The 19,326-nt window shown below is 40.9% G+C and overlaps 1 pseudogene; it reads right to left on the reverse strand.

Annotated features, from left to right (window-relative positions):
* Positions 1-6,216: 6,216 nt before the first annotated feature.
* Positions 6,217-19,326, reverse strand: part of LOC147632685 (FACT complex subunit SPT16-like) — a 35,933-nt pseudogene continuing 22,823 nt past the window's right edge.

The following is a 19,326-nucleotide window of genomic DNA, read 5'->3' on the forward strand; positions in this document are numbered from 1 at the left end:
AAATCTGAATATTCTCTCTCTAGAATATTTTCTCTCTCTAGGTTAAAACAATTAGAAACAAGGTCTTTATATTTCTGAAGAGGGATTGATTACAGGGAAAGATGCTGGACATTTTGAGAGGCTGGGGAGGAATCTTACAATGGACATGCTGCACAGTATTGGGATTTTGAATAGGATAGCACATTTCGAATGCAAGGAAGAGGGTTTGTCGTTTACAAGAGCTCACAAGAAGCAAGAGCATGTATGGAGGGAGTTAAATCTCAAAGAGGGTGTGCAGGAAGCCAATCTAGGTGACTATGATTGTGTTTCTACCAATGAGATGATCATCAGAGCCTTACAGAGGGGATTACATAGTGCTTATGAACGCCTACATATGAAGCCAAAAGGTACACAAGACATGAGATGGTGGTCACAACCCTGGTTTGATGGATTTTTTGATGCCTATGCAAACTCAAATTTCCAAGACTCTAATACATATGAAGAGGCTCCTACAACGGAAGCAGATTCAGATGAGGATGTCTCTATCAGTGAGATATGACATGTCTCTATCAGTGAGATACGACATGTCGTGGATTTGAATGAAAAAGAAGAAGTTAGCCCAATTGTAGAGTTTGAGAACAAGTTAATTTTCAAGTCCACATTGGTAAGTCAATTGAATGGCAATCCCACATTGTCAAAAGATAGGCTGACAAGGAGATAAGGAGTGTAGTACTCTAAGGAAGAAAAATGTCATAAAGGGACAAATGAAAAATTGTTTGGCATTGGTTGCCATTGTGCGGTATACTTCCAACAAGAAAGAGAACACCAATGGGAAGATCACGCAGTCATGCAAGCCAAGCTCCTCAAAAAGTAAGAAGAAAACAAAAAGCATATGGTACTTAGGTCAAGTTCAAAAGATGAGAAGAAAGGTTGGTGGTGCATATGTGGAGTACAAGAGAGGGTTCAGCCTCTCTGATAAGCCTCAGGAGTGGAGGTTCAACTAGGATGGTATCAAAAAGCAAAAGGAACCAGATGCTTTACATATGATTTGACTGACCTTGAAATGATAAATATAGAAAGCGTCATTGCTCTAGCAAATCTCACATATGATTGTAACAAGAATAAGTACGAAGTTGACGAAAATGATTGGAAGGTTTTCACTGAGTTTGTGAAGGACCATTCGGAGCATTTAGCAGGTACATCATGTCTTCTTTACTAAATCCTATTGTGTAAAAGCAAAAGAGTTTGTGTTTTTCAGCTACATTTATAACATATTTCTTGTTTGATGTAACCTGTTGGTCTCTTATGGTTTTTTTGCAGGAACATAACTTTTGTTGTTACATGGCTGTCCAAACTAAGATTGGAGTTTTTTGATGAGGTTTTGTGCAAACTACAAAGTTGGATTGAATATTAAGTTTTCGATATATGCATCAGCGTGTGGATTGTAGTAGCGAAAACTACCTTAAACATGAGAAGTGAAGGTGCTTAAGGCATTCACTTTATCAATGGTAGAAACACATTTTGTATCTACGTTTTGTAGCTACATTCAGTTAATAGGTTGTAGAAAAACGTTTTGTATATACATAATTTAGTACGGTAAAAGAGAAAGTAGTGTCGATGAGGTTTATGTCCAAAATTTGAAATGGACTGTAACAGAGTATTTTTGAACCACCTTTTTGTGTATCTACCTTATCAAGTTAAATGTATCTTGTCTCACCTACGTTGTTTATGTATCTACGTTATGGAGTTAAATGTATCCTGAAGGGCTGTCTTCTCGAGATGTTGTCTCTTGGAGTGCACTGATCACAGGATATGCTCAAGGTGGTCACGTTGAACTGCTTCGAAGAGCTGTAGCGTCCTATGCGTGCATCTTGAAAGCTTGTGCCATGATCCAAGCAGTTGACAAGGGGGAAAGAAATCCAGACGAGTTTGGAAGGCAAGGGTTACTGCTGTAGAATGATGTTGTGCTGCGCAATGCTCTAGTGGCGACATGTATGCCTAGTGTGGTGTTGTTTCGAATGCATGACAAGTGCTTGATGGACTGCTTTTTTGGGTTATTGTCTCTTGGAGTGCATTAATTGTAGGAAATGCTAAGTAAGCACTTGACTGCTTTAAAGAAATGCAGCATGAGGGCATCCATCCAGATGTAGCAACCTACACATGCATCTGGAAAGCATATGTGTAGCATGTGCCATGATCGGAGCAGCCAATATGGGGAAACAAATCCATGGCTAGATTGGAAGGCAGGGGTTGCAGCAGTAGGACAACATTGTGGTGGGTGTTGCTGTAGTGGACATGTATGCCAAGTGCGGGGTTGTTTCAGAGGCGCGACAGACGATGACGGGCTGCCTTCTCGAGATGTTGTCTCAGCTGACAAGATGCATGTGTAATGACCTACATGTGCATCTTCAAAGCATGTGCCATGATGTTGTCTCAGCTGACAAGATGCATGTGTAATGACCTACACGTGCATCTTCAAAGCATGTGCCACGATCAATGAAACCAATAAGGGGAAACAAATCCATGACACGATTCGAAGGCAGGGGTTGCTCTACAGTATGAAGTCGTGCTCTGCAATGCTCTAGTGGACATGTATTCCAAGTGCGGTGCTATTTCAAAGGCACAACAAGTGCTCGACCGACTGCTTTCTTGGGATGTTGTCTCTTGGAGTGCACTAATTGCAGAATATGCACAACAAGGTCATGATGCACAAGCACTTGATTGCTTTGAAGACCTACAGTGTGAGGGCATCCTTCGCGATGCAGTGACCTACACATGCATCTTGGAAGCATGTGCCATGATCCGAGTAGCCTTGACAAGGGGAAACAGATCCATCATCGTCCATGATGAGATTGGAAGGCAAGGGTCGCTGCCTGCAGGAAAACATTATGCTGGGCAATGCTCTAGTGGACATGTATGCCAAATGTGATGATGTTTCAAGGGTATGTTAACTGGGCTGTTTTCTTGGGATGTTGTCTCTTGGAGTGCATTGATTGCAGGATATGCACCAGAAGGTCACGCTACGCAAGCTCTTGACTGCTTTGAAGAGATGCAGCTACAAATCCACAACGAGATTGCAAGGCAAGGATTGCTGCAGAACAACATTGTGGTGGACGATTCTCTAGTAGACATGTGTGCCAAGTGTGGTGATGTTCAAAGGCAAATTAGTGGTTGGTGGGCTGCCTTCTTGGGATGTTGTCTCTTGGAGATGCAACGTGAGGGAATTCTTCCAAACACAGTGACCTATGCATGCATCTTGAAAGCATGTGCCATGATCCGAGAAGCGGACAAGGGAACTACACGTGCATCTTGGAAGCATGTGCCACAATTAGAGCAGCCCCGATAAGGGGAAACAAATCCATGACAAGATTGGAAGGGAGGGGTCGCTACAGAATGACATTGTGCTTGGCAACGCTCTTGTGGACAGGTATGCCAAGTGCGGTGCTATTTCAAGGCATGATAGCTAGGCTGCCTTCTCGGGATGTTGTGTCTTGAATATGCACTAGAATGTCATGCCACGCAAGCACTTTACTGACAAATCCATGACGAGATTGGAAGGGAGGGGTCACTGCAGAATGACATTGTGCTTGGCAATGCTCTTGTGGACAGGTATGCCAAGTGCGGTGCTATTTCAAGGCATGACAACTGGGCTGCCTTCTCGGGATGTTGTGTCTTGAAGTGCACTGATTGCAGGATATGCACCAGAATGTCATGCCATGCAAGCACTTGTCTGACAAATCCATGACGAGATTGGAAGGGAGGGGTCGCTGCAGAATGACATTGTGCTTGGCAATGCTCTTGTGGACAATTATGCCAAGTGCAGTGCTGTTTGAAGAGATCCAAGTACAAGTCCATGACAAGATTGTAAGGTAGGGGTTATTGTAGAATGACATCATGGTGGGCAATGCTCTAGTGGACATGTGTGCCAAGTGCGGTGCTGTTTCAAAGGCAGATAAGTGGTTGGTGGGCTGCCTTTTCGGGATCTTATCTCTTGGAGTGCATTGATTGCAACATTTTCCCTTACGCAGAGCTTCAAAATAGCCCCTCGCTCGGTCCGTTCAAGCGTGGCAACTTCAATGCAAGCTTCGTCAACTTGAATCTGCAACACGCTATAGGTAGTCAAGACCAACAAATATTTTGCGAGGACGCGTATTCCTCCCTTAAGAATGTGACATGGGTTGCTTGGACAAGAAACCAGTGTTTTTTCACAAACCTCTTCTTGGTTCCCTCCTCCTGGCACCACATACACCCCATTTTCAAGGGCAGTGTAGGTCACATTTTCACCCTCCTCAGTAGGCTCCTCTTACTACTACCGACCGACAACACATGGGCTATCATATTGAGAGAATTCTGGAGCTATCTCACAGTTACAAGTTCACAGCTTGGGGTGCAGGTGAGGCTTCATGGGAGGCCCAATTTGGCAGAATTCAATACAAGGGCCAACGATAAGATCATGGAGTGCTTGGCACTTGTTGCCGAGCTTTTTTGAGGGGGAAAAGATAAAACAAGCTTTCAAGTTTACACAACAGGAAGATGTAAACAAGAGGGACCACCAATGCAGACATCGTGGTGTTACTGGCCTCTTATGCAGAGACGACGAAAGACCGCTTTGGAAAGGTGCCCACACGAAAGGACAAAGATGGTCAAGGTACACAGCTCCGAGCATATGTCTAGCGCCAACAAACGCAAGGTAGATGCTTTGATGATGCTGCCACACTGAGCTCCCTAGCCTCTCCATCCCACCCCAAAACCCCACCCAACTCCTAGAACTCCACTTCCGCATCCTCCAACTAAACCTCCTCCAACACAACATTTTTCTCGACAACCCTCTCACTGCCTTCACCCTCTCCTACCTCATCACCAAAATCCCTGCCCCCTCCATTTACCTCCTTGTCACCCTCTTCTTTTCCAAAACCAACTTTCTTTCGACAACCCCACCATCCTCCTCAACCTTCCCATTCATGCTCTTGCCACCAACCTTGTCAACTAATCAAGGCTCCAAGAAAAAGGGTTTTCAGCAAGCTCAGCTAGCATTTGTGGAGATGTGGTTCCTAAACTACAGTCATAACCTGGCTACTAGTGAATATTCGATGTTTGGGTACATTGTGCAAGCTAGGTGATTTGCATTTGTACATTCTAGGGTTGAAGAAAGGGGATCATGATTCCTTGTGTGTTGGGCGAGTCAGTGGAGCTTTGCACACATTATCCAAAGATTCTTGGAGGATGTCTTGGGGCTAATGCCAATTTGAGTGTGGGAGCACAAGTAGTGGATCCAAGTACACTTTTGCCATTGCCAAGACCATGAAAAGGGCTGGCAGCTTGTACCTGGTGGTTCTTCTCTAGGCAACCCAGTTTCCTTTGGTTTCCTCTAAGGTTACCCCACCTCTTGTCCTTTTTTAGAAAGTTGCATGGCATTTCATCTATTCCAGCACTGAAGGCAATACATGGTACCGTTTCTGATACCAACCTCCACTGATCGTCTTTTTTGATACCAACCTCCACTACAACTAAACCTGATCGCCTTTTAACGGCACTGGATACCCCCATCACGGAAGCGAAGAAAGAAAACCTTTTTGCAAGCCTCAAGGTGAAGCTGAAGCACACAGTTTTTGTAAAGCATAAAATTAGTTTTATTCATAAGTTCTCTTTGTAATCAAGATTTCGTTATTTTCTATTAGTGGTAATATAAGGAGTAACTCAACCTAGTTCAAAAATCAAGGAACCGGGTGGTTGAAACTACATAGAGTTGATCTTTCATTGAGTTGCTGTGTATCATTTTTCTCCTTCTGTTTGGTGGAACCGTGAAGGATACAATGAGTAGGAATATTACTGTGTATGGCTCCAGTTTAGGACAAAAGCTATGTCTGGTCTCTAATGAGAGAATTTTTGAGCTAAAATTATCTACAGTCTATGATTATTTTGATCTGGCAGGAGATTAAGTGAGAGTTCAATGATTGATTACCTTAGTATGAAAAAGGCTGTTTTAGTACTTTTTGCTGGCCTCTTATGGCAGGGGATTCCTTGTTTGTCTTGTAGTAAATTAGCTGACTCATTCAGAGTGATTGCAGGACACATGCTCAAGAAGGTCATGCAGAGCAAGCACTTCGCTTCTTTGAAGAGATGCAGCATGAGGGCATCCTTCCAGAAGCAGTAACGTTCATACGTATCTTGAAAGCATGTGCCATGATCGAAGACAAGGGGAACCAAATCCATGACGAGATTTCAAGGCCTACGCAACTACAGCAGAGAGAGACGTTGAGCTAGCAAACGGCTTTGAGGTAACAACTCTGAAACTCTCTTCACAAAAATTTTGAACTTTGTATTTTTTTTTCTCTATCCCTTTCTCCTGCTGCTTTTCTTTGATCTTATTAGGGTCATAAGTGCTACATCTTCCACCACCTAAGGTCTGCACCACATCCATCACCTCCAGAAAAAACTGCACATCCTTGGTCTTCTTGTTCCCAATCATGATAAAATTATGCAAGTGAAAGTGCAGCAGGGTAATCATTTCCTTCTCTATAGGTTGAAAAAAAGCATGCTTGATGTTTCTGTACGTAATATCAACTTTCTCGTCAGCTTTCATGGTTGAATACCTAAAACCATTGGTGTGTGCCTCTAATGTACCACTCAACTTGCGCCCCTTGCCTCCAAAGACAGGCCTAATCCATAAATCTGATAGTCTTATAGGTTTTGCTTTCATAAGTTATAGTTTTTCTTGTGTCACTAGCATGGCCCTCTCTACCTTCTCTGATTCCCTCAAAGCAACTTGGCGACGCAACGTCTTAATCAGCTGGACTACTTGGTTAGTGTGTCTCACATCACTAGATCGGAAGGAAACTTCCTTCTAGTAAATTGCACCGGGGAACTTCTGTGATGCCAAGTCAGTGGCAGAATAACCAGCATTGGGCACATTGAAAATCATTCGAATGAAGGAGTGGCCTCCATCCTATTGGCTGGTAACACTCTTTATAGTAGCTATGTGAAAGGGATCCATTAAACCATAAACTGGCAGCAAAATTGACTTGTTCTTCTGATCTACCTGAATCATTAATTCTTTTGAGAAAGGAATATCATCTAGATTCCGATAGGCCACTAAATCTCCAGTGGTCCTGACCACACCTTGCTCGTCTCCTTGGCCCAGACCCCCAGAAGCCAGCAGCCTCCTAACGGTCTCTTCATTCTTTTGTTGAGCAAGATCCGCTTGATGCTGCTTGCACACCTCTTCTTTTGTCATCTCTTGATTGTCAGGGTGCAAAGTTGCTTTCAGAAACTGGGCATTTGCTCCATTACTTGCGATGGTAGCTTTAGCTTTGATTTTGGCTTCTCCTGCTCCTCCTCTTCCTCATCTTTGAAAGAAGACACAATATCATCGTAAGATTTTGAACAATTCGAAGTTGCACTCTCAAGACCTTTCTCTTTTATGATTATAGTATCTGTCAGCAGAGCAGCAAAAAAAAGTTCTTTGTCTTGGGGTCCTATGAGCTCTATGTCTATAAATTTTACATTTTTAAACTAACATTGAATACCATAGCTGCCTTTAGAATCCTATCATTCTTGGAATTCAGGCTTAGGCCAGATTCCCTGAATTCAATGCCAATACCTGTGCCAGAGATTTTAGTTATATGGGGCAAGAACTCCCGCCCTTCCCTTTCCATAACATATAATGCTGCTTTGTAAGCAGTTGAAGCAGGATTTCCACATTTTAAAGCATTCATGGCAGCTTTGTGGGCTTTCTGAAGTGCCTTTTAAGCTTTTGATTGAACTGGGTCTCCATCAATCAAATACGTTCTTGCAACATTTGCACAATAACTATTGTATCTCGCACCAATAGCACAAATAATGACACCCAATGTATCATAATATAGTGGATCTTCATTGCTGATAGCCCTTGGCCTTAGACTGATAGCCCTTGGCCTTAGAGCAAATACCCCACCACTTTGAAATACAGGGGGTAGTAGATGTCCACATTGTCAGGCTTCAACTTTACCTTGGCTTTTTCTAGGATCAATCACTGCCTTCTCAATGTCATCTCAAAATCGTATCTAGTATATAAGGATATTTGAAATATCTCTTTTAAAAAAATATATCGACAGTAAGGGATTTATAAAATTTACAAAATTTTACAGAAGGGTGGAGAAAACTACTCAAAAAAGGTTACATAGGGGTTTATAAAAGAGGCCTTGAACGCACGTGATATAGGGGCTTTACACTAAGTGACCCCCCCGAGCCTTTACCATACTATTCCACCAGCGGCAGTGGACCTGTATGGGACCGACTATAGCTTTAAATATGTTGAGCATCTTGCAAGGGTAGAGAATTGATTCAATCCTCATACCTATCAACACTGTGATTACACAAACACAAGCAAAGTTGACTAAAGATAAGGGTGACAAAACTTTGACTGACCTGGAAGCTAGCACTTCCAAGAGCATGAAAATAAGATTAAAACAAAAGGAGGAGTATCCAAGTTGGGAAAGGGGATGATAAAGTCAAAATCTTGGATGGAACAGATTCCTCATTTCCTAGATCTCTACCATCTATACCAAAAGATGGAATAGATTCCTCATTTTCTCTGCCATCTATACCAGAAGATGAAATGTTGCGCTTCACAAAGAGAGAGATCGCGAGAGTAGTCTTGAGAAGAATCCTCAAGACTTACACAAAAAGCTTGTGCAATATCTAAACCCAGCTGAGAAAAAAGAGCACCTTTTGGCAACTCAAGTGTTGGTTAGGTAGACACGACGAGAAGTAGAGGGCATGCTTGGACTTTTAAAAATGCCTCACCCGTGTCCACCACCTCTCTCTACCATTACAGTTTCTGACAATGAAGTGTTGATTGTATCAAACTCTCAATTGGTAAAAGAGATGTCAAAAATAGAGACTTCATAAGAAATGAGGATTGATGGAGAATCCTTTTGATGAGACCAAAGAAACATGTCCTCATATAAAGCCTGAGTCTCTTCCTTCCGATTTCTTGGAACAAATCAAAGAACATAATCTAAAAAATCTTTCTAGGATCTTTGAAGAACATGTTTGACCTAGATTCCTCACATGGGGTCTCTGGGAACTCTTCCTCAATATCTAGGAAGTGAGAGTGAGAAAACCAACATGCAAGAAAACCTTGGACCATTTATAGCTAGATCTATAAGATTCCTAAGAAAGATCAAACTCTGAAAAGAGGAAAGTAACCCAAGGATGTGGATTTACTGATGCAGAGGATTTACTGATGTGGATTTACTGATGCAGAGGATTTTGTCTACTTCAGTCTCACCATTCCCTTGGGAAAACTTTTACAGGGTAAGCCTATGACATGGAATGATGTAAAAGATTGGTTAGGAGGTTGGCTCAAGGAGTCTAGTGATGAGAGTGTCATGCTTATGCAAATGCATGAAGCTGCCAAAGTTCAAGTGACCAAAGCGTGCATGCCACAACTTAGCATCACCCATTTCCTTTGTGGTAGAGACTATATATATAGCATGCTTTTGTCTTTCATGTGCATCTAGCTTGTAAAGGCCCGAGACAAAGTAACAAAAGCAACAATTGTATTGCCATCACTACGATCATGAACAATACACATGTCATCCATAAATTGAACCACTAAGCCTGCCTTAGTAATGGTAGAGATAGATAATAATTTATTCTTGATTCCTGCTACATATAATACATCTGAGAGTGTGATTTTTCCATCATTTATAGTACTAAGAATACCAACTACTTTTACATGATACGAGGAGTTGTTTGCACATGTAACATTGTTTCCTTGTGGAGAAAATTCAAGTGATGAACAAATTGCGATGAGAAGTAATGTGCTTACTAGAACCATTGTTAAAATATTAGACATGTACATCTAGAACAGCCATGCATATATCCTTATGTGAAGGGTCAAAATTGCACCACACACCCAATCATCATGTGCATAGTTTGCAGATTCTTTGTTTTCTGTATTAGATGCTAATGCATCAGCCTACAACCATACCTAAGTCTTTCCTTTTCTCCTTCTCTAGCTATTTCCTGTACTCATTAATGCAGATTCTTTGTTTTCTGTATTAGATGCTAATGCATCAGCCTACAACCATACCTAAGTCTTTCTTTTTCTCCTTCTCTAGCTGTTTCCTGTACTCATTAATGTAGTGATGAGGTTTCTTGCAATAGTTGCATTTTTTCTTTTTCTTTAGCTTGTCGCCTTCCTTATCTGCAGGCTTGGCCCAGACTCGAGAGGAAGAGCAACTTAAAGAAGATGTGTCTAGGATTCCTGACTATTTCAAAAATTACAGCATAGGTGTGAGCACAATATCTATGACTAGTCATGGTGAGTGGTTTAAAGATATGTAAAAAATAGAAAAACTAAGCTATGTAGAAAGAGCTGATGATATTGTGTATCCTAATGAGTTCAATGATTTTCTCAGAAAAAGCAAGGAATCAAGAGATAGTTCACATGCAAGTATACTTTGCAAACAGAATGGTATTACAGAAAGGAAAAATAGACACGTTGCTTGATGTCTAAAAAGAATATGCCAGATCATTTTCGGGTGGAAGCAGTAGCAATAATAACTACTATTTACATTATAAAAAGGACCCTCACTATAGCTATTCATTATATGACATGTTAATAGAAGTTTACAAGCATAAAACCAGATGTCTCACTTAAAATTATTTGGGTGTATAATATATATGCATATTCTCGATGAAGTAAGAAGAAAGTTGGATCCAAAGACATATAAATTCATCTTCATTGGTTATGCTTTGGATCAGAAAGTTTATAGATGTTATAACCCTACCGCTTGTGAGATGCGAGTAAGCAAATATGTTATCTTTGATGAGATGAGTATAGCCGATATACACCAATGAAGGCAATAGAAGATGCAGTTGTAAGAAGAATGATGCACCCCACATGTAGAGTAGCAATTATAGGTTCCTAGTCGACCTCCTGTAGAGTGCTCTAGTAGTGGATCCAATATTAGTCCATGGTCAAGAAGGTTGAGGAAAAATGTAAGTACACATGTATTATGCAAAGAAAAGGAAAAGTAGATCAGATTTTTATGTTTGATCCATCAATAGGTCACTCATATGTGAATGGTAAATCTAGTGGCTTCGAGGAAAGCCTTGATGAGAAGCTGGGCATTCTGTTAGTGGTTACTCCTGGTGCAAGGAGAACCAAGGTTTTTGAGAACACCTGGCAGTGATCTAGGTGCATACAAGTCTATGAGGGTTAGATACCTTATTAATAGGTTGAGATATGATGGATATACAACCCATCATTATGCTTACATGGTGAAAGAAATACAAGAGTTAGAGCCCACTTGTTTTGAGCAAGAATTTGGAAATAAATAATGGGAAGATACCATAAATGAGGAGATGGTATCTTTGGATGTAAATGTAACAAGGGAGTTAGTGCCTTTGCTTAAGGAAAAGAAGGTGAAGGCACCAACTCACAAGGGAGTTAGTGCCTTTTCTTAAGGAAAAGAAGGTGAAGGCACTAACTCACAAGGGAGTTAGTGCCTTTGCTTAAGGAAGGAAAAGAAGGTAACTAGATGTAAGTGGGTGTATAAGGTATAAGATTAAGCATAAATCACATGGATCACTGAGCAAGTATAAGGCAAGATTGGCACCAAGGGTTATGCATAGACCTATGTCATTGACCTACGAGGAGACATTCAACCCATTTGCAAGAATGGCAACCGTGAGAGATGTTGTTGCTATGGCTGCCAACAAAGGGTTGGTATTTACATCAGATGGATACATGGTAATTTGCAAGAAGAAGTATACATGATGTAGCCATCGGCTATGAGAGTAATGCACACCTAGATTTTATGTGTAGGTTACATAAAGCCTTTTATGGCTTGAAGCAGGTACCTAGAGCATGGTCAGACAAGATCGGGGATTATCTTATTACCATTGGATTTCAAATATCTAATGCAATTGGCTATGATGTAGCCATCGCCTACTATGAGAATGATGCACACTTAGATTTTATGTATGGGTTACATAAAGCCTTGTGGCTTGAAGCAAGCACCTAGAGCATGGTCAAACAAGATTAAGGATTATCTTATTACCATCGCCTACTATGAGAATGATGCATATTTTTCACTTTACAGATGTCTAATGCATATTTTTCACTTTATGTGAAAAAGATAGAGGGATCATGTAGCCACATTTGGTAGTGATGTGTGTGAACACACTAGGACTAGCCATGTCACTTTTCCCTCTTTAGGAGGTTTTTTTCCCAGTGCTAGTATACACCCATCTTGGGGCATACTTATCATCTTTGTACAACACACATTCATTATCTATCTATCATCTCATTGTGTGCTCCATTGAGCTTCTACACTGTGTGTATGTGTGTTTGTGTGCATTCCTGCAACCCTATTTCCAATATTTGGTATCAGAGCATATGTTCTTGCCCCTATTGTTGCTACTGCCTACCCTTTCACCTCGAGTTGCCTATCTTCTTGAATTGGATCAAGGAGCCCTTTGGGGAGAAGAAAGATGACCATACTGTGTACAATACTTTATACTATTTTTTGATCATTTTTTATTTTCCAAGCACATTTTGGGGGTCGTTTATGTGGTTTTCAGTTTTCTACAGACATCTTTATTGTTCTTCATCAAATTCTGGAGTAGTATTGTCAGATCTATAAGGGTGTGCAGATACACAAGAAAGCATCAACAACACACTCACCACGTTGGATCTTGTCTATAAGCTACACTTCATCGACATCAATCTCTACATCTTATGAGTAAAATTTCTACTCACATTACTGTGCACTTCTTTCATACACCTTATAGGTCTCCATTACAGCAGCCTTATTAGGAGAGCCACCATTGGTTACATCAAAGCAGCACTTTTCACTTACAGGTTACATGATTACTTGCTTGGGTATTATCAAAAATGGCAAGTAGTGATGTAACCAACTACCTATTATGGTGCTATATGATGAGACATGTATTGGTAGCCAAAGGGCTATGGAATGTTGTGGTTAGGAATGAGAAACATCCTAGTTCCTTTGATAAACATGATGTAGAAGACATATCTGTAGACATGGACTTAGTTTCACATGGTGCATGACCATAGCATAGCATACCTCCTATGCAAGAACAAATAAAAAGGGATGGAAGAGAAGCGTAGGCACATGCGTTTCTTGCTTTGTCAGATCAAGAGGAGTATCATTCCTCACATTCAATCATGTAGGACTGCTAAATATGCTTGGGATGAACTTTTGTCATTGTACCAGATACGTAATGAAGCACGTGTTGCTTATCTATGCAAGCAATTGGAGTCGGAGCACATGGATGAGGGAGACTCCATGGACAATTTCCTCACAAAAATCCATGATTTTAAGGAGTATTTGGCCAGTTTTGATGATAATTTATTATTGCCTATGTCTTAAATGCATTACCAAACTTGTATCAAGGTCAGCCATTGAGACAGGTTTGGCATTCTTTACTAAGGTGTCCAATGGCTCGTTCATTCCTCGAATGAACCTGGCCATTAGCTGCTCTTCATCCAATTGCGGGGAATATTTAAGGAGAAGGGCAAAAGCTTGATGGTACTCTTCAATTTTCTGGCTATCCTGCTTTAGTTCCAAGAACTCATTCATTTTAGTTTCAAGGAAGCCCGGAGGACAAAACCTCTTTCTGAGGTAAGCTTTAAGATCGGTCCAGGCGTGGGTATTCCGGTTGAGATGGTTAGTCTCATAGTGATTCCTCCAAGCGACCCTGGCCGTTTCCACAATCTTTAACCTGGCGAGAGCCATCTTGTTTCTCTCATTGTAGCCAGTTACATCAAAGTATTCCTCCATTGCCTCAGTCCACTTTTCCACTACTTCACCTAACTGCTCCACTTCACCCTTGAAGGAACTAGGTTGGGATCTGTGCAGGGCTTTTCGAACATCCAGATCCAACTCTTCGTCATCGGTTAGAGGATCTGGTTGCCTTGCACGGGCCGCGCACCTCATGACTCTGACAAAATGAGATTTTTGTCAACTTAACTTTGATAACAGATTTATGATTATTTAATTTTTGTGATTTATTCTTTAATCAGATAATTATTTCATCTTACTTCATGAAACAAGATTTACTCTGATAAGTTTACTAACCATATTCACAATCATGAAAACAATTTGGATTTTTTTTGTAAAACATCATTTATTATCAAAAGTTTTCGATATATACATAGAGCATCACAGGCTCCCAAAATCACTGCCTCAATCATATATGTATAAAGAAACGAAACTACGAAGGAGACATGCCATGGTACACACAATTCATTACAGAAAGAGGTGCTGTAATTCTACTTCTAGGGATAAAGCGACTAAGAAGCCTAAAAACTCGGCATGAAATTCTGAAGTTCCTGGGTGAATGATCAAAGAGTTGTACATGCTGAACAAGCCATAGCCTTATCAGAATCATGGCTAAAGAAATATTTTGCCTGAGCCTTTGACGCTGACTGGTACTGACATTAATACATCGTCCTCCATAGAACCACATATACCGACGTCGCTCAAGAGGATCAAGAAAGTAAAGACTCTCAAAATGACGTGCGAGTCTCACTACTTACTCTAGCAGAGTTGATGAGGTGCTCAAATGCAAAGGCTATCATATCCTGACTTTGGGAGAGTTCAAGAATGCCAGATAGATTCGGGGTATCCATCTATAAATTTCCAATTCAATTTATGAGTTTTTAATTTTTGAAGTTCATTCAACATAAATTTAACAAGCGAAAACATTATTTCCCAAATTTACTTTAAAATTTTAAGTAACTTCTAATGCTGTTACGTAAATTTACAATAGAGCTCTGATACCAACTCTGAGATCCCACTGCTCCCTCTGCGCACCAGATTCCCGATTTTGCTGGCAAACAACGGAAGCAGCTCCCTCTTGCGCGGGGTAGGGTTTCCCACTCGGGGCCTCGCCCTCGAATGTTCGGGCATGAGACTCCGAAAACCAAAACCGAGAAAATTTCCCATGCCCGAAAAACGGGGACAATTCCACCATTTTGAATTTCTTAACAAATTTTTCTAACGAGGTCAAGATACTAAACTAACCTTCATCTGAATAAACCAGATAGAAGAGAAACTATTATAGACTTAACTTGAAGGAATCAACACTTTTTTCCTAATTGAATTAGGCACAGCCATTGATCTATTCATTTGAAAAGTCTTCAGGTTATTATTTAACTATTCGAGTTCTAAGCGTATTCCTATTGATCAATTTTATTATTTTAAAACTCTACTGATCAGACAAGTACTCACCCACCCATAATTGAATGCCTTTCTTAACTTTTACTTTAGAATACAGATACGCACACACATTCATAAAACAATCCATTGATAAAAAATTATTGGTTACAGATGTCATAACCCAAAATTTCCATTCAATCCTTGTTTCTCACAAAATAGTATCACTCTGGACTCTCCGTTGACCAGCAGGTCAGATGAGTGTTGCCATATATATATAGGCAGTGATGTGTGTGAACACACTTAGGACTGCCGGGGCACTTTTTTCCTCTTTAGGAGGTTTTTTCCCCCGGCTTGTATATATACGCCCATCCTTCTAGGGCTAACTTATCTTTTGTACATTAACACAATCTAATACATTGTGTGTTGTGTGCATTCTTGCTTCTTCTTCTCCAAGCTTTGTGTGCTTTCCTGCAACCCTAATTCTAACAATTGGTATCAGAGCAGGCATCGACTCCTAGGGCTACACTGCCAACATCCTCTGACTCACGTTCTTCGATTGAGGTGAGCTTTCACGAGCACTTGCAGGTCCCTACACTTGCGTCCTCAGAAATCGCATCTGAGGTCGTTTCGGGCTCCGTTTTTGCATTTCAAGTTCTGCACAGGTGTTTTCGTCATTTTCTGCAGAAATTTTGACAGTGCAGTTTTCTGCAAAAAAAAGGTATATGTATTCTATTGTGGACCGTGCTACATAGCACCAGTTGTTCTCTGTTCAGTCTTTACTTCATTACAGGTAGCTTTTGCAACAGTTTTAGTTAGTGGGCCATGGCTGATAACAACAATGATGTATTTCGCATGTTGTCTGCTGATGACAAATTGGATGGAGACAGCAACTACCCACTTTGGGCATACAGTTTTAGTTAGTGGGCCATGGCTGATAACAGCAATGATGTATTTCGCATGTTGTCTGCTGATGACAAATTGGATGGAGACAGCAACTACCCACTTTGGGCATACATAATGCAGCATGTTTTGGTTGCAAAAGGAGTGTGGAACATTGTGCAGGGTATGGATGTACGTCCAGGTTCTGTGGATGTAGGATCTGTTGAGGATGTTGTAGGTTCTAGCAGCTGCGCAGGCTCATGCCTTGATTGCACTTTCTGTCAAACGTAACATCAGCCCACATATTCGTTCAGCTAAAATAGCAAAACAGGCTTGGGATATTCTAGCTGGTTTGTATGCAGGTCGTAACGAGGCAAAAATCTCTTACCTGCGTAAAGAGCTAGAATCGAAGATTATGTAGGAAGATGATGACATGAATGTTTTTCTTGCTGAGATTAAAGATCTCAAGGAACAATTGATTTCTGCAGGTGAGATTATTCCTGATCATTCTCTTGTGCAGACTGTTCTTGATGCTTTACCTGAGTCATATCAGACTTTTGCTTTCACATGGAGACTTGTTATACCTGATGTTGTCAAGTATGATACTTTAGTCAACAAGCTCTTGCAAGAAGCACAGTCCAGGCAAAACAGGGCTAGGCAGCGTGCAGTTGATCAAGCATTTGTTGCTGCCCAGCAGAGAAGAAGTGGTAAGGCAGCCCCTTCCACTGTTTCTTCTCCTATTAGTAGGTCTGCAACTTCTTCTCCTTCCACAAGTAGCAATAATAGGTCTGAGAAGGCTCTTGATAAAGGCAAGAAAAAGATTAGGTGCAACTATTGTAAGGCAAATGATCATGTCATTAAGAATTGCCCTAAGTTAAAGGCTAAAAGAGGAAAAGAAGAAAGAGTCAAATGCAGCCACAATAGCGGATGCTTCTACAAATGCAGATTCTGTAAATGTTGTGTAGGATACAGAATGGGCGTTTAGCGTGTATTGCCAGTATGATCCACTGTACATGATGCATGTTGGCAGTTTTTGTTGACTCTCATGTATGGTATTTTGACAGTGGTGCTACAAAGCACATTACCTCGTATCGTGATATGTTCACTTGTCTTGAGGTTGTCCCTAATGGGAATACTGTCACATGTGTTAATAATGCTTCTTACCCAGTGAAGGGCATTGGTAAAATTATGCTTACTATTGCAAATGGCAATGCTTTTATACTTTCAGATGCTTTGTATATGCCAGGGATAAAGAAGAATCTATTGTCTATCTCTGCACTTGCTAGACTTGGACTTGTAATCAAATTTGCGGATGACAGATGTACTGTTCATGATTTGACTTTTGGTGATACGATTATTGTATCTGGCACCTTGTTTCGTGGGCTGTATAGGCTCAATTCTTATGACAAGTGTGTGGAAGATTCAACAAATGCAATTTTTGATGAAAAGGCAGTTTCAGATGCAAAACTATGGCATGCTCGTTTTGCTCATCTGAACTTTGCTAGTTTGCTGCGTTTCCAAAAATTTGATATGGTTGCTTCATTGTCCCCTCTTGAGGCACCATTGAAACATGTTTGTGAAGGCTGTATTTTGTGCAAAATGCAGCGTTCTGCATTTCCAAAGGATGGTTCTGTGCAGGCCACTCGCAAATTGCAACTTGTACATAGTGATGTATGTGGGCCTATGTAAACTCTGTCATTTGGTAAACACTTGTACTTCGTGACTTTCATTGATGATTACTCAAGGCATGCATGGGTATATCCACTAAAGGTAAAGTCCGAAGTGTTTTTGTGCTTCAAACAGTTTATGCTTATGGTTGAAAATGTATCCAATTGTACTGTGGGCACCCTCCATTCTAATCGAGGGGGGAGAAAGAGTTTGATGCATTTCTGGCTAGTCGTGGGATAAAACACCAATGTACAGTGCCGTACACCCCTCAGCAAAATGGTGTTGCTGAGAGGAAAAACAGGTCACTTATGGAGATGGCATGATGTATGGTCAAGAGCCAAGCTTTGCCACATGCGTTTTGGCTTGAGGCTATCATGTGTGTTGCATATGTACTCAATAGGTGTCCCACTAAGGCCTTGCAGTCTATTACTCCATACGAAGCTTGGCATGGTAGGAAGCCTTCTATTGGTCACTTGCATGTCTTTGGTTGCTTGGCCTATACTTTAGTGCCTGTGCAACAACGCAGAAAATTGGATGATAAGGTTGTCAAATGCATTTTTGTTGGTTACAGTGCTGAGAGCAAGGGTTACAGATTGTATCATCCATAGCAGTCAAAGCGTATCTTGATTAGTCGAGATGTTGTTTTTGTGGAAGATGCTGTGCAGCCTTTGTTATCATGTACCAAAGAGACAGGTGTAAGCTCACGGGATGTATTTGATACGTTGTTGCCTCTATTTACAGGTGGGAATTCAAATGTAAGTCCTAATGAGGCAAATACTCAGCCTATGCACATTTCAAACAACATCATAGATCAGCCTATTTCTGATGCAGATTTACAGGATGTAATTCATGAGGATAGGGCTGAAAATGAGCAGGCTAGAGGTATGCCTAAATGGCTGGTGCAAACCTTGTGTAATAGTAAAATTGATGCACCTATATTTAGTCGTACTCGTTCAAGTTCTTAGCATGCCTCTTATGCATCAGATTGTTATGCTTTGGCTGTGTCTAGTATGTGTGAAGAGGAAGAACCTCTTTCATTTGATGAGGCACAAAAATCAGAAAATTGGTTGGCTGCAATGCAAAGTGAATATGATGCTATAATGAAGAATGGTACATGGTCTTTGTGTGATTTGCCTATTGGTAAAAACGCCATTGGATGTAAGTGGGTTTTTAAGTTGAAACGAAAGCCAGATGGCAGTGTTGATCGCTATAAAGCTAGACTTGTTGCAAAGGGTTATGCTCAAGAAAAGGGCATTGATTTTGATGAGACCTTTGCTCCCACTTGTCGTATGACTACCATTCGTAGCATTTGTGCATTGACAGCTCATAATGGTTGGAATGTACATCAGTTGGACATAAAGACTGCATTCTTGAATGGAGATTTGCATGAGGAGCTGTATGTATCGCAGCCTCGTGGTTTTGTTCAAAGAGGGCAGGAAAACAAAGTGTGCAGGTTGAAAAAGGCTTTATATGGTTTAAAGCAAGCTCCACGAGCTTGGTATAAAAAGATACATGCATATTTGACTGCACATGGTTTTCAGAACAGTCCAACAGAAAGCACTTTGTATGCTAAACGTGTGGATGATGTACATCTAATCATTGCTCTCTATGTCAATGACAT

This window comes from Cibotium barometz, chromosome 13 (assembly GCF_041138505.1).
Source record: "Cibotium barometz isolate CiBa-2024 chromosome 13, ASM4113850v1, whole genome shotgun sequence".
NCBI classification, from domain to species: Eukaryota; Viridiplantae; Streptophyta; class Polypodiopsida; order Cyatheales; family Cibotiaceae; genus Cibotium; species Cibotium barometz.